This window comes from Panthera onca, chromosome A2 (genome assembly GCF_046562875.1).
Source record: "Panthera onca isolate mPanOnc1 chromosome A2, mPanOnc1 haplotype 2, whole genome shotgun sequence".
NCBI classification, from domain to species: Eukaryota; Metazoa; Chordata; class Mammalia; order Carnivora; family Felidae; genus Panthera; species Panthera onca.
The window spans coordinates 132,027,396-132,041,022 of NC_138340.1; the positions used below are offsets into that span (position 1 = coordinate 132,027,396).

Below are 13,627 nucleotides of genomic sequence, written 5' to 3' on the forward strand. Positions count from 1 at the left end.
TAAAAGAAAAAAAAAACATTCCTGAACATAATAGAAACTTACAATTTGCTCAGCAATAGAAAGAGAATGCTCCTCTATTTTTTTTTTTTTTTGAGAAAATGTAAATTAGAAAATGAGAAGACATGACAGCTGAACAATCAAAGATAAAGAAATAGTTGGCCAGGGAGCCTTCCCTAGAAGAAAAGTAATATATATTTGCGAGCATAATATATATTTGTGAGCATAACTCACTCCATACAAATCAGCAAGTGAGAGCAGTCTGAGAGCAGGGATGATTCAGAAGTGAGAATAAATTGTTAGAGAACCTTCATATGGTCTAAAAATGACAAATCATCCTGATTAGTACAGTGCATTACTTGAGACTCTAAAATGTTTTTGTTCCTTCTAGAAACTTGCTCTATGTGATGATTTCTTAATAAATATCTATTTTCTGCAGGCTAATTTTGCAAAACTGTTCTACACACCATTTTGATTCTGCCATACTACTTAACCATTTCCCCCACATTGTCTCACATATATTCCCTTTGCCTAACACATTGCCCTATCTCATAGGTACATAATGTCTATTGAGTTGAATGATGAAAAGAATGTATTCAGTCCTGTTTTTCAGAGCTAGCAGCAATATGGACATGTGACCTCATTCTTCTAGATGTTATTTCCCACCATGCCTATAACTGTCATCCCCACAGGTGGACTGGTTTCTTTGCCTCTCCATAAAAGCACCTTGCACTTGCTTGATTCCTTGCTTGATAAACCATTGTCACTCTGCTTGCATAAATTCTATCCATTCCTCAAAGTCAATTTTAAGCCTTGGTTTCTTTGTTTGTTTTTGCTTTAGTTTTTTTTGAAACAGAGTGACAGAGTGCGAGTGGGGGAGGGGCAGAAGAGAGGGAGACAGAATTTGAAGCAGGCTCCAGGCACTGAGCTGCTAGCACAGAGCCCAATGCGGGGCTTGAACTCACGAATTGTGAGATCATGACCTGAGCCGAAGTTGGATGCTAAACTGACTGAGCCACCCAGGCATCCCAAGCTTCACTTTCTTAATGAAGCCTCCTTTCATTTCTCTTGCCCTCATTGATCATTCGTTCTTATCAGTGCCTACACCTGTAATGCATAACATTCAACCTAAATGTTGATATAATATACATATCAACATATGTCACTGTACATAGTTATCCTTGTGTATTCGTCTATGCAAATAAAATATTAAACAATTGAAGGATCAATGTCATGTCTTTAATTTCTTATGCACATACATATAACCTAGTGAACCACTGAGAATATAATAAGCCTACAATAACATTTACAGACAGAAAAGAATATGCAATCAGACATAAAAACATACCTAGCAGTTATATTACCGTTTTTCCCCCAAATTCTATGTGTTTTCCTATTATTGGTGGGTATCCATGGACACTTTTAACAATAAATTTAACCATTGCAAAAGGCACTGTAGACAGACTGGAGAAGTAGAATGAAAATATCAATAAGGCACTCCTCAACCAATTGGCAACATACGATATTATCTTGGGATGTTTTAAGATTTTATACAGCTCAGTTAGAGGATCCTAGAATTTTGATTCATGAGTCATGAATCACAGCTCTGTATGCTCATAATAAAGTTCAAAGTGACTCTTTCTTGAATTAAATAATGTGATGTCCCAAAGAAAAGAATATGTAAAGTGTGAAGGATAGAGTTCAGAGACTTTAAAACTGTTCATATTTGAAGACATATAAGGTATAATGTAATGATAATGACTAATAAAAGATTTTATTGGCAGAGGTGATGATTAGAAAAGTCATGAACTAAGACCTGTGAGATAGTTTACTTCTGGAGTATTGAAATCTTATTTCATGCTTGTTTGTTGTTGTTGTTTGCTTGTTCATGCATGTTTTCCTTAGTCACTGTTTTTCAGGATGTGCAAATTGCACCTAAAAATAATTCCAGAACCTGTTTACTTTTAGTTGGCAAAGAAATAAAAACAATAGGAGCTTCAGTGTGAGCTGCTTCCTTGCAAACAATGAAATTATAAGTTTAATATGAGGTTTATATAATCAGCTTTGCAGAATAAAAAGATTTGATTCCTTCTTTTATCAAATTTAAAATTCACACCAAAAAACTTATCTATGCTTATGTAAATATATAATTTTAAATAAAATATAAAATAAAAGGGTCACCTGAGTGGTTCAGTTGGCTAAGCATCCAACTCTTGATTTCAGCTCAGGCCAGGATCTCATGATGATGAGAGTGGGCATAGAGCCTGCTTGAGATTCTCTCTCCCTCTCCATGGCCCCTCTCCCACTCCAGTGTGCTCACTTTCTCTCTCTCTCTCTCTCTCTCTCTCTCTCTCCCCCCCACTCTCTCTCTCGATAGATGGATAGATAGATAGATAGATAGATAGATAGATAAATTAGGGTGAAATACTTAAGTTCATTGTTCTCATTCATTGAAAATGAGCCATAAACATATTTTGACTTTTTTCAATTGCGCCTGAAAGTCAAAAAACCAAATGAAGACAACAAAGCCAATCAACTTCTTGATTAAAAAGTGAAAGAGATGCTCACTTCAGCAGCACATATACTAAAATTGAAATGATACAGAGAACATTAACATGGCCTCTGCATGAGGATAACATGCAAATTCATGAGGCATTCCATATTTCCAAAAAAAAAAACAAACAAACAGTAAAAGAGCATTTTTTTTTTTTAATCTCAGGGCCAGCATCAGCCTTCTGTTAGTGCTCTTAGGTACCCACAGAATCCTGAGTGATTAATGCATGTAATCCCATCCAATAGTGCTTATAGTCTATCTACAAACTAAAGAAACAAACCTAACCATTTCCAGCCTGAACTTGGCCCTTCAACTTACATGGGCTATAGCATCTGGAGCTGAGGTGACAGGACTGGAACCTGCCTTTTTCATCAATGAGCACACTCACAGTCAAGGGACCCTGAACTATCCACTCACGCTCCACAATTTTTGCTTAATTCATGGAGTCTCTAAAAAAGATAATAAAGTGGCCATTGCTATTAGGGTCAAAACTTAGTGCCAATGTTTGGATCCAAGTACAAGCCCCTTTTATCAATGCCTTTCACCATCTTCCTTCCTCCTATATCACAGACCTGCAGAACATCACAGGTCATTGCTGACAGATATCAGTACCTCAGACTACTGTGACCTCTACTCTGAGGTCTCTTCTGACAGCATGATCATACCACACCCACAGTGCATACAGCCCTACCCACCCCCTTTCCCAGGAATATCTTATGATGTTGAAGAAAATCTAGTAGAGAATTTAATACAAAATTGGTCATGACATGATTCCAGGTTTCATATCCTGGAAACTGGTTTAAACTTGATCTAAGCAGGTAATTGAAAGGATTAACAGAGAACCACAGGGAAAGCAATGCTCCCAAACAGCTCCCTCTCATCATACTTCCTTCCTCAAACACCCTCTTTCGCTCTCCCAGATCTTCCCTTTTTCCTCTTCTTAATCCTCTCAACAGAAGGATACTACTCTGTTGTGTCAAATTCCAGGGCACCATATGGCTATATTTACAAGTGGAAGGAATTACTATGTTAAAAATTAATGTGTGGCTTTCTCCTTGTGGTTTTTGTTGACTCTGTGCCATGGGATGAGTAAGGTGTAGCAGAACCCCCTCAAGCACCCTGCTGCCAAGTGTTGCCTTATAAGCATTCTCCATCTCTAGCTAGCCACGTAGGTTCCTGGCGATTCTACTTCCAATTGTAGGCACAGTTATATCCTTACATTAGATTCTCTTAATTTCTCAATCACATTATTGCTATGACCTCCTAAGTGGTCATTCTGCCTCTGATATTTTCTCCAACTTTCTCATTGTAATCAGGGCAACTCCCATGCTTAAAATCTTCTAATGACTCCTGTGGTCTTCAAGATAACATCTGCATTCTTTAAATATGGGTCTCAATGCCTTCATTTTCTAGTTGCTGTTCATTCCTCCAGCATTTTTTTTTTTTTTTTTTTTTTTTTTGTAATTCTTTGCTCATATCCTATTTACCACACTAGGATGAAAGAGTTACAGAAGTAGGTGGCTTATGATGCATTTTTTCATTTTATTGTAGAAACACAGTCAGGGTAACAAAGAAAGTGAGTGGCCTAATCTATTCCTGTTAACTGGACCCAAGCATCTGGAAATTCTTGAATGTGGATGTTACATTGAAGAACTACATTTCTCACTCCTGCTTTGCTGGTCACTTCCCAGAAAAAAGAAGAGGCGTGTTCACTATCTACTATAAAAGTAGCCAGTTCCTACAGTCAGGCTGCTTTCAATTGCATTTTCAATTTTCAATTAAATTGCAAAATTACATTTCACAGGACCCTTCATGGGCTTTGAAGTCCAGGTTAGTACCCTGCTTGTATAGCTGATTATATATAGCTGACAAAGCTGACTTTACTTCAGTAGCGATTGTTGATCTTACTGTAATTGCCTATTTAACCAGTTTATTGCACAGACTCAACTTGTTAAAATACAATTGTAAAACAGCTTTATTTCTACCTATTTACTGCCATCAGATGTCTTCTGCTAGATCTCTTTCACTGCCCTTTGGCTATACCGCAGGCAGATTCTGTAGCTTTAAATTCATTCCCAGCTATGGAAATCACCTCAACTTCAGGTAACAAAAATTTTAGACTCAACGAAATTAAAATTTCAAACTTTCATTTAATTCAAAACTGTTTTCCTCCCCAACTCAGGCCGACTTTCAGGTCGGTGACATGCAGTGAAGAATGGGGGCATGGTCACCTTTTCACTTCTCCCCACATTGCTCTTCCAGCCTCGTGGGGGGTGGGGGGGAGTGGGCAGAGACAGAGGCTGCTGTAACTTGGCTGGTGGTACCTTCTTTCATGTCAGGCATCCACAAGCCAACTCTCTTTCAAGAGATATTGTTGTGGATTCTTCTGAGATTCCCTTTGCAGGCTTTGTACTGTTTTATGCCATTCCCTGAAGCACACAGTCACTCTCCTGAGTTTATACAACTCCTACTCCCATCCTAGCTTTGCTCCCACCTCTGGTAGTTTTCCTCCAGTCTTTTTTGTTGTTGTTGTTATATTCCTTTTAGCCATGCAAGCAATCCTTGAGACAGCTCTTGGCCTTCTTCAGTGTCTGTATGGCTCACAGGAAATATCAAACCCCCTGCGCTAACCAGTAGAAGTGCCAGCTGCTCATTGTGTGGTTCTCTCCATCTCCTGCGTTATTGGCAGCTCTAGCCAGACCTCTCCACACTTCACTGAGTGCAGTGGAGCCACCACATTCTAAGGGCACATGTTAAGCCCTTCCAACTTCTCTACTATCATGATTCATTAAGACTGGGACTGTATAAATCATAAACACCAGTATTACTTAGTACCTGGCACGTAATAGGCATTAAAAGAATATTTGTTAAATTAATAAATGAATGAGTTAGTCTTGATCTGATAGAGAGAAACCAAAAAGCCAATACACAGCTGACAGAGCCTCTGTAGAGTACTTTGATCATTTTTATCAGAAACCTTTTTTTAAATTCCTTTCTTTGACCAGCAATCCAAATTCTAAAAATTTATCTTAAGGAAATAACTGGGCAAATGCTCACTGATATATGTACAAGGATAAACATTGTATAACATTAACAAAATGAAAATCACCTGTGTGCTCAATAATAGTGGATTGGTTAAATAAGTTATGGTTTATTCAAACATTTAGAATGTTATTCTGTCAGAATTTTGTGTGTGTGTGTGTGTAGAAGTATATTTATTGGTATGGAAATGAAACTTGAAGCAGAACATGACAATGAAAGAAAGAGGGGCACCTGGGTGGCTCAGTCAGTTAAGCATCCAGCTTTGGCTCAGGTCATGATCTCAAGGTTTGTGGGCTCGAGCCCTGCATTGGGCTCTGTGCTGACAGCTTGGAGCCTGGAGCCTGCTTCCGATTCTGTGTCTCCCTCTCTCTCTGCTCTCCCCCGCTTGCACTCTGTCTCTCTCTCTTCCTCTCTCAAAAATAAAGAAACATTAAAGAGAGAGAGAGAGAGAGGAAGAAAGAGAGAAAAGAAAGAGAAAGAAAGAAAAAAACAACTGTGACTTGCAAACAGATACACTGCAACACAATTTAAGTGCAAATACAATGTTGTAGCATTTTAGGACTCATGTATCAAGCTAAGATAACAGTAGCACTAATAGCTCACAGATCCTTATATTTCAAAGGCCACTGACTATTCCAGCAAGTTGCTTATTTATAAATCTGACAAATCTTTGCCTAGACCGTGCTTGCTCACTTCTGCCATAAAACCATCCATAACTAACTCCAGTTCCTGAAACCCTTTCCTAACTTCCCCATTTAAGACAGACTGAAACGCTGTCAAAATGATGTCCCTTGCCTAGCACATACAATAAGCCCAGTTTTGTATATTCATTGGTTTAGCTTATATGATCAACAAAATAACTACTTTCTTTTTTTTTTTCATTACAATATAAAAAAATTTTAGCCTGAGTATTTTCATGCTATTTTTTTTTTACCTCCATTTGGAGTAGCTGCATGACAAACACCTTTTAAATTATGAAATAAGTTGTTTAAATTGACGAATATTCTGAATTTTTCAGCAAATTAAGATTTTCACAATTATAGATTTTATCAATTTTATTTCATTCCCAGAGAATATAATGGTATCTATTTTTTTAAAGGTGCTTCATCAAAATATTCTTCCCACAAATCAGAATAATTAAAGATATTTCAAAAATAAATCTTATATGTGCTCAACTTCGCTCCTTATCAGGGAAATACAAATCAAAACCACACTCAGATATCACCTCACACCAGTCAGAGTGGCCAAAATGAACAAATCAGGAGACTATAGATGCTGGAGAGGATGTGGAGAAATGGGAACCCTCTTGCACTGTTGGTGGGAATGCAAATTGGTACAGCCACTCTGGAAAACAGTGTGGAGGTTCCTCAGAAAATTAAAAATAGACCTACCCTATGACCCAGCAGTAGCACTGCTAGGAATTTACCCAAGGGATACAGGAGTGCTGATGCACAGGGCACTTGTACCCCAATGTTTATAGCAGCACTCTCAACAATAGCCAAATTATGGAAAGAGCCTAACTGTCCATCAACTGATGAATGCATAAAGAAATTGTGGTTTATATACACAATGGAATACTACGTGGCAATGAGAAAGAATGAAATATGGCCCTTTGTAGCAACATGGATGGAACTGGAGAGTGTGATGCTAAGTGAAATAAGCCATACAGAGAAAGACAGATACCATATGTTTTCACTCTTATGTGGATCCTGAGAAACTTAACAGAAACCCATGGGGGAGGGGAAGAAAAAAAAAAAGAGGTTAGAGTGGGAGAGAGCCAAAGCATAAGAGACTCTTAAAAAACTGAGAACAAACTGAGGGTTGATGGGGGTGGGAGGGAGGGGGAGGGTGGGGGATGGGTATTGAGGAGGGCACCTTTTGGGATGAGCACTGGGTGTTGTATGGAAACCAATTTGACAATAAATTTCATATATTGAAAAAATAAATCTTATATGCCATTGGAGGTCACATTTCTTTCAATGAGTACTCCATAGGTCTTATAAAGATGAGCTTCTTTGCAAGCTCTGTTTTTAGAAGTTTTAATCTACCTATATCATCAGAACCTAAAGTTTAGCATTCGTTTTGTGGAATACTTTGAAGATTTCCAAAGAATTTTGAATAAAATATAGCCAAACTTTACAAGACAAATTCATATTAAATTTTATATCAAATTCATATTAAATCCCCCACCCCCCCCAATTTTAGGACATCTAGTTTGTTCAGAAAGTAGATATTTAAAGCTTTAATACCTATAAAATTCATTTTATGATGGTTAACAGTGAGATAAATTATGTATGAAGTGTTGCTTTATTCAATATTGACTTCATCACATTTTGTGATTCATTTACTGTTGCACTACAACTAATTGTAAGTGTATTTTTAATGTTTTTATAAGCTTCTTTTATTGTAGTAAGAACACAATATGGCATCTGGTCAACCGATTTTTAAGTATTATTAACTATAGGCATTAAGTGGTACAACAGATCTGTAGAATTTCATCTTGTGTATCTGAAACTTGACACCAGTCAAATAGCACCTCTCTGTTTTCCCCTCTCAGTCAGTCCTTGGCAACCACCATTCTACTGTCTATGAGTTTGACTATTTTAGATACTTTATATAAGTGGCATCATGCAGTTTTTCATTTTGTTTTGTTTTTTTGCTTTTGTGACTTTTGTAACTGGCTTAGTTCATTTAGCATAATGTCTTCCAGCTTCATCCATGTTATTACATATGGCAAGGTTTCCTTCCTTTTTAAGTCTAAAGGGTATTTCATTGTATACACCACATTTTCTTCATCCATTCATCTGTTGATGGACACTTCAGCTGTTTCTGTATCTTAGCTATTGCAAATGATGCTAGAGTGAATATGATACTGTAGATACTTTTTTGAGTTAGTTTTCGCATTATTTTCAGATTATTTTCAGAAACGGAATTGCTGCATCATGTGGTAGTTCTATACTTAATGTCTGAGAAACCTTCATACTGTTTTCTATAGAGGCTGCACCCTTTTACATTCCTACGAACAGTGTGCTTAATTTAATAATAACTTTTTTTACATTATTCTGTGCTCCAGAAATATTTTTATTTATGTTATTATCACAAAATAAATAATCTTATATTCACTGCTTATTATTTTAACTGCATTCATAATAGGAATATAAGTAAGATCTGTTGTTTGCCTCAGATAGAATGAATTTCCAAAAACTTCACTTTGATTTCACTAACAAGATGAAAAATTAAGATGTGGTTCAAGTTGAATTAAGTGATCTTCTATTTAAGGCATTTGATAACACTGGAAAGAAAAAAAAACTCTTATCATTTAATTCTTTAATATTTTACTTCTGCCAGTTAAAGTAACACATTAACAGTTATATTGATGTACTTTTCACACATAACATGAAAACAACTTGGCTTGAACATGAGTGAAATTAATTTAGAAGAGTAATCGTTTGATCTAAGGGAAAAGTCAGTGTTCACAGAGTTGTACATCATCCACCTTCTGCATCTACATATCTTAAATTATCATCTTTAATCTTCTCCAATTAACTGCTCATTTTGAAGTAGATACTGATACTTCAATAGATTTATATCTTCTGTTTTTCTTGTGGTTGATGTTATTACTAGGGCCTCCATAGTCCTTCAAATCATGTGTCTTCATCAACTTTATTGAGAAATAGGAATTAATACTTATTTTTTTATTAAACATGCACTTTTTATACCCAGCTCACTGATGCAAAAGGGTTTATTGCAAAATTAAAAAGCATGACCAAACAATAAACAAATACTGTAGATTTGTAATATGTGATATATTATAAAGCCACTTAAGCAAGAGAATTCAGACTACTCTCAATATGTACCAGAGCAAAATTGCTCAACCTCTGTCTCCCATATGTATATTTCATAAACTCCTATTATATAGCAGTGTGGAGATACTGGGTCTCACAGGCCATTGCACACCTGGCTGCTGCACCAAGTAGCTGGCAAGATGATGGAGAGTAATACTTTTACAAACACAAAACACTGGGAGCAAGTTGTTCCTGTTTCTTCACATTGGAGAGCACTCATTGTACACTATCCTTGAAAAGGAGAAATTGCTAACATTATACCTGGAAAAGGTTGGGAATAGAGAAGGGTAATCATTGGCCATCTCTTGGATTTAATTATGACTCAAAGTTTGAACTCCATTGCTACAGTAGAAAAGACTTATCAGACAAGACCCTGGCAGAAGTTGGAAATCTAAAGAGGAAGTCTGCTAAGGAAATAATGGGTTATTTTAATGTAACTATTAATCACAATATTTCATTATACAGTGAAATATCTTGGATAAATTCTAAAACACTTGAGACCCTGTTTAGCAGAATGGGACACATGGTTTCCCTAATTAAAGACTTAAATGTAAAGCACAAATTAAAAATTCTAGAAGAAAATGTAGAAAAATATTTGTGACTTTGGAGTACAGACACATTTATCAAACAAGACAAGAAAACATGGATTACAAAGAGAATGCAGTAATAAATAAAACAGAAATAAGAGAAATGGTGAAAATATATTAACAGCAGAAAGATATTTTCAAAATATATAACAGATAAATTTGGGATATCCAGATCATAGAAAAACTCCTGGAAGCTATATTTAAAAAAACAACAACAAACACACCAATTTAAAATGGCAAATACATACAATATATATATGATACATATGATATATATTTTACACATACATATGAATTACAGAAGAATAAACATGAACATCAACTAAAATGGCTAAACACATGAAAAGATATTGAACTTCACCCCGCAGTGAGGGAGAGGCAAATGTTTAAAGTCTGACAATGCACAGGGCACCTGGGTAGCTCAGTCCTTAAGTGTCCGACGCTTGATTCAGCTCAGATCATTATCTCATGGTTGGTGAGATTGAGCTCTGCAGTCCCTGAACGGACAGTACAGAACCTGCTTGGGATCCTCTCTCTTCCTCGCTGTCTGCCCCTCCCACATGCACTCTCTCTCTTTTTCTCACAATAAATAAATAAATAAATAAATAAATAAATAAATAAATATTAAAAAAAATAAAAAATAAAAGTCTGGCACTGCAGAGTATTATGAGAATGTGAGTAAATGCATACGTAGGACTTCTCATATATAACTGGTGTAAACCAGTACAGCACCTTTGGAGCATAATTTGAAAATACCTATAAAAGCTGAAAATGTACATGCTCAGTGTTCCAACACTTCCTCTATTAGGTATATACTCTAAAGAATCATTCATGTAATCACACAAAGAGATATGTACAAAGATGTCCATTATATAATTACCTGTAATAGGAAATAGCTGGAAACAAGCTAAATATCCTTTAATAAAAAAGTAGATGAATAAATTGTGGTATATTTATATGGCAGAAAGCCACACAGCTGCAAGAGTTATTAAATTTGATTTATATGTATCAACACTAGATTATTACAAAACCCAGCTTTTATGCTGTATAATATGTTTTTCAGATTCATTTATGAAAAAAAAAGATTCATTGATGTTAGTACATATAAATCAAGTTCATTCATTTTAACTGCTGTAGGATTTCCATAATTCTGCAGTTTGCATTTTTCACTCAATATTGTTTTAAAATGATACGTAAATCATGATACATTCTGTAGAATTTTAAAACACATAAATCAGTTTTCCACTTTGGTGAAAGATGAAAACATGTTTGGTAACCATAGAAACAAAACAGGCAGGATACACTTCAGGATTGTGGTGGAAACTAGAAAGTGGGGTGATTGAACAGGTGGGAGGGGAATAAGTGCCATGATCTGCTTCATGGTATTTTTTTGTTTAAGAAAATAATAAAATGGGGAGGGGGGGAGAAGAGATGTGAAGCATCGATAACAAGATCTCTTTAATCTGGGTGGTAGGTACATGGATATTTTATCACTCTGTATGCTTTCCTGAATGTTTGAAATAATTCATCTTTTTATAAATGCCTTAATATGAAAATTTTTAATTACCCAAGTCAAAATAAGACAGTATCAAAAAAATAAAACAGTGTCTTCTGACATCTCCCCGTGTAATAGAATATTATTGGCTTTTTAAAATAAAATATCTGCCCTCCCTGCATTTTCAATTTTCATCTTTTTTATACATCTTGAATTATAGATTGAATTATAGATTGAATTATTCTTATTAAATGATGCTTTTACAACTTGAGGTTTCCTTTCAAAAACTGTTTTTATATATTCACAATCTTGAATTACTATTTAAATGATTTTAGTGAATGCTACTAACAATTTGTACCACAAATCCCTATTCTTCAATTTTTAATTTTTATATACTTCATGAATGGCTGGTGAAGTCTTTGATGGTGTTATTTTCTGAAAGAATTTATGGTTGGTATATTTTTAATTCCTTGTATTTATGAGAGTATCTTACTCTCTGTTTTACATAAATAGCAGTTTGGCTAAAAATGTCATTCATGGGTTAAGATGCTTTGTCTTCAAAATGCTATACATGTTGACCATGGTGTACTAACATTTAGGGTTGGAGAGAAGCATTAAGCCAGTTTGATTTTTGGTTTTTAGTCAGATCTCTTAGTTTATTTTCTGTCTGCAAACCTATAGTTTATTTTCTCTTATTTTGTTATTAAATTTCTTTTTCAGGATTGTCATTAGTTTCTGTATTAATTTTGCCTAAACCATGGTGAACATTTTTCATCTGTGCAGTTTGGCATGTTTCACCTCCAGGATGTTTTCTTCAATTATGTTTTAAATACTTACTCTATTTAAGTGTTTTGGCTTCTTCCTTAAGACATAAATAATTAATTTTAGGTTAGAATCTATTCAATTGCCTTCCTATGGACACTATTCTTTATTACTGTTTAAACTTACTATCTTCCCTCCGTCTTCTGGTTGAGGTGTTTTTGGTTGTTTATATTCTGTAATATTTGATTCTTTTTTTCCTACATCAGTACTGTTATTTATTACCTCCGAAAGCAGGTTTTAATTTTGAGAGTGTATTCTTTTATCCATGAAGCTTCACCTTATTTCAACAAGCTTCATATTCATCTTTGCCTTTGCATCTCAGCTCTGGTGTTTCCCAACAAACCTGTTTTATGTCAGTAATACTCTTATTCCAGCTTAGTCTCCATTTTGTGGTTATTAGCATCATTCTGCTAGATCCTCACTCCTAAGATGGAATGGACAATGGTTGTTATTGTTAGACAGTACTCAGGTTTTCCAGTGTCTAGTGGCATTCACTGCTATGCCCTGACTAATCGGATGGAATCCCCTGCTGTCCACATGACAAGGCTCTTGGGCGCGTTGAGCCAGTCCAATAGGTAAAAATTTATCACTCCCATCATACTGTGCTGCTACCAGGTTTCTGTCTCTTCCCTCACTTAAGCTGACCACCCTCTAAAAGTGTAGTATGCCATTTCTGGCAAATTTCCTCACCATTCATTCACAAGCACAGTATCTGAAGAGAAACAGAATAGTAAAGTAATACTGTGGTGTAGGTGAGTGCAAGTGTAAACCCATTCTTTCTGCAATTCATGCAGTTTTAAATAGGAGAGGCAGTCATCTCCTTGGTATACATAAGCTATGGGGAATACGCTTAGGAATTTCCTGAGCTTGCACCGATGGGTTAAGAAGGCATGAAGAATTACAAAACCATAGGATGTACACACACAAGTTTGGGTAAACAAGATTAGGTTAGGTAAATGGGGCTAAGGCCCCCAGTATAGGACAAAGATATAGGAATAAGGAATGTCGGGATGAAAACATCTGAGATGAGGTAAACAAGATTAAGTATTCAAGGCGGAAATGCCCCACAATTTAGTGCAATAGCAGAAAGCAGCTTTCACAGGAAGGAAGGACAAAAATAGGTAAATAGGAAAACAGGACTTTCAGCCACAGCAGGGTGAAGTTGCCCAGAGGGGAGCTAATTAGCAAAAGAAAGGTGCCTTGTTGACCCTGAGGTAGCATGCTCTGTCCTTCTGTGCCCTAGGCCAGTTCAGGTAAACAGGTGGCTCCTCATGTTTAATGTAAA

At 35.9% G+C, this 13,627-nt stretch overlaps 1 long non-coding RNA gene and 1 other non-coding gene across 2 annotated transcripts in view; both read left to right on the forward strand.

Moving 5' to 3' along the window:
• Positions 1-13,627, forward strand: part of LOC132679404 (uncharacterized) — a 556,619-nt gene that overhangs the window by 434,013 nt on the left and 108,979 nt on the right. The gene's annotated exons all lie outside the window — the stretch shown is intronic.
• LOC132679928 (U6 spliceosomal RNA) lies at positions 2,558-2,664 on the forward strand. The gene has a single exon (XR_009610414.1). It is a non-coding gene; the product is annotated as a U6 spliceosomal RNA (small nuclear RNA).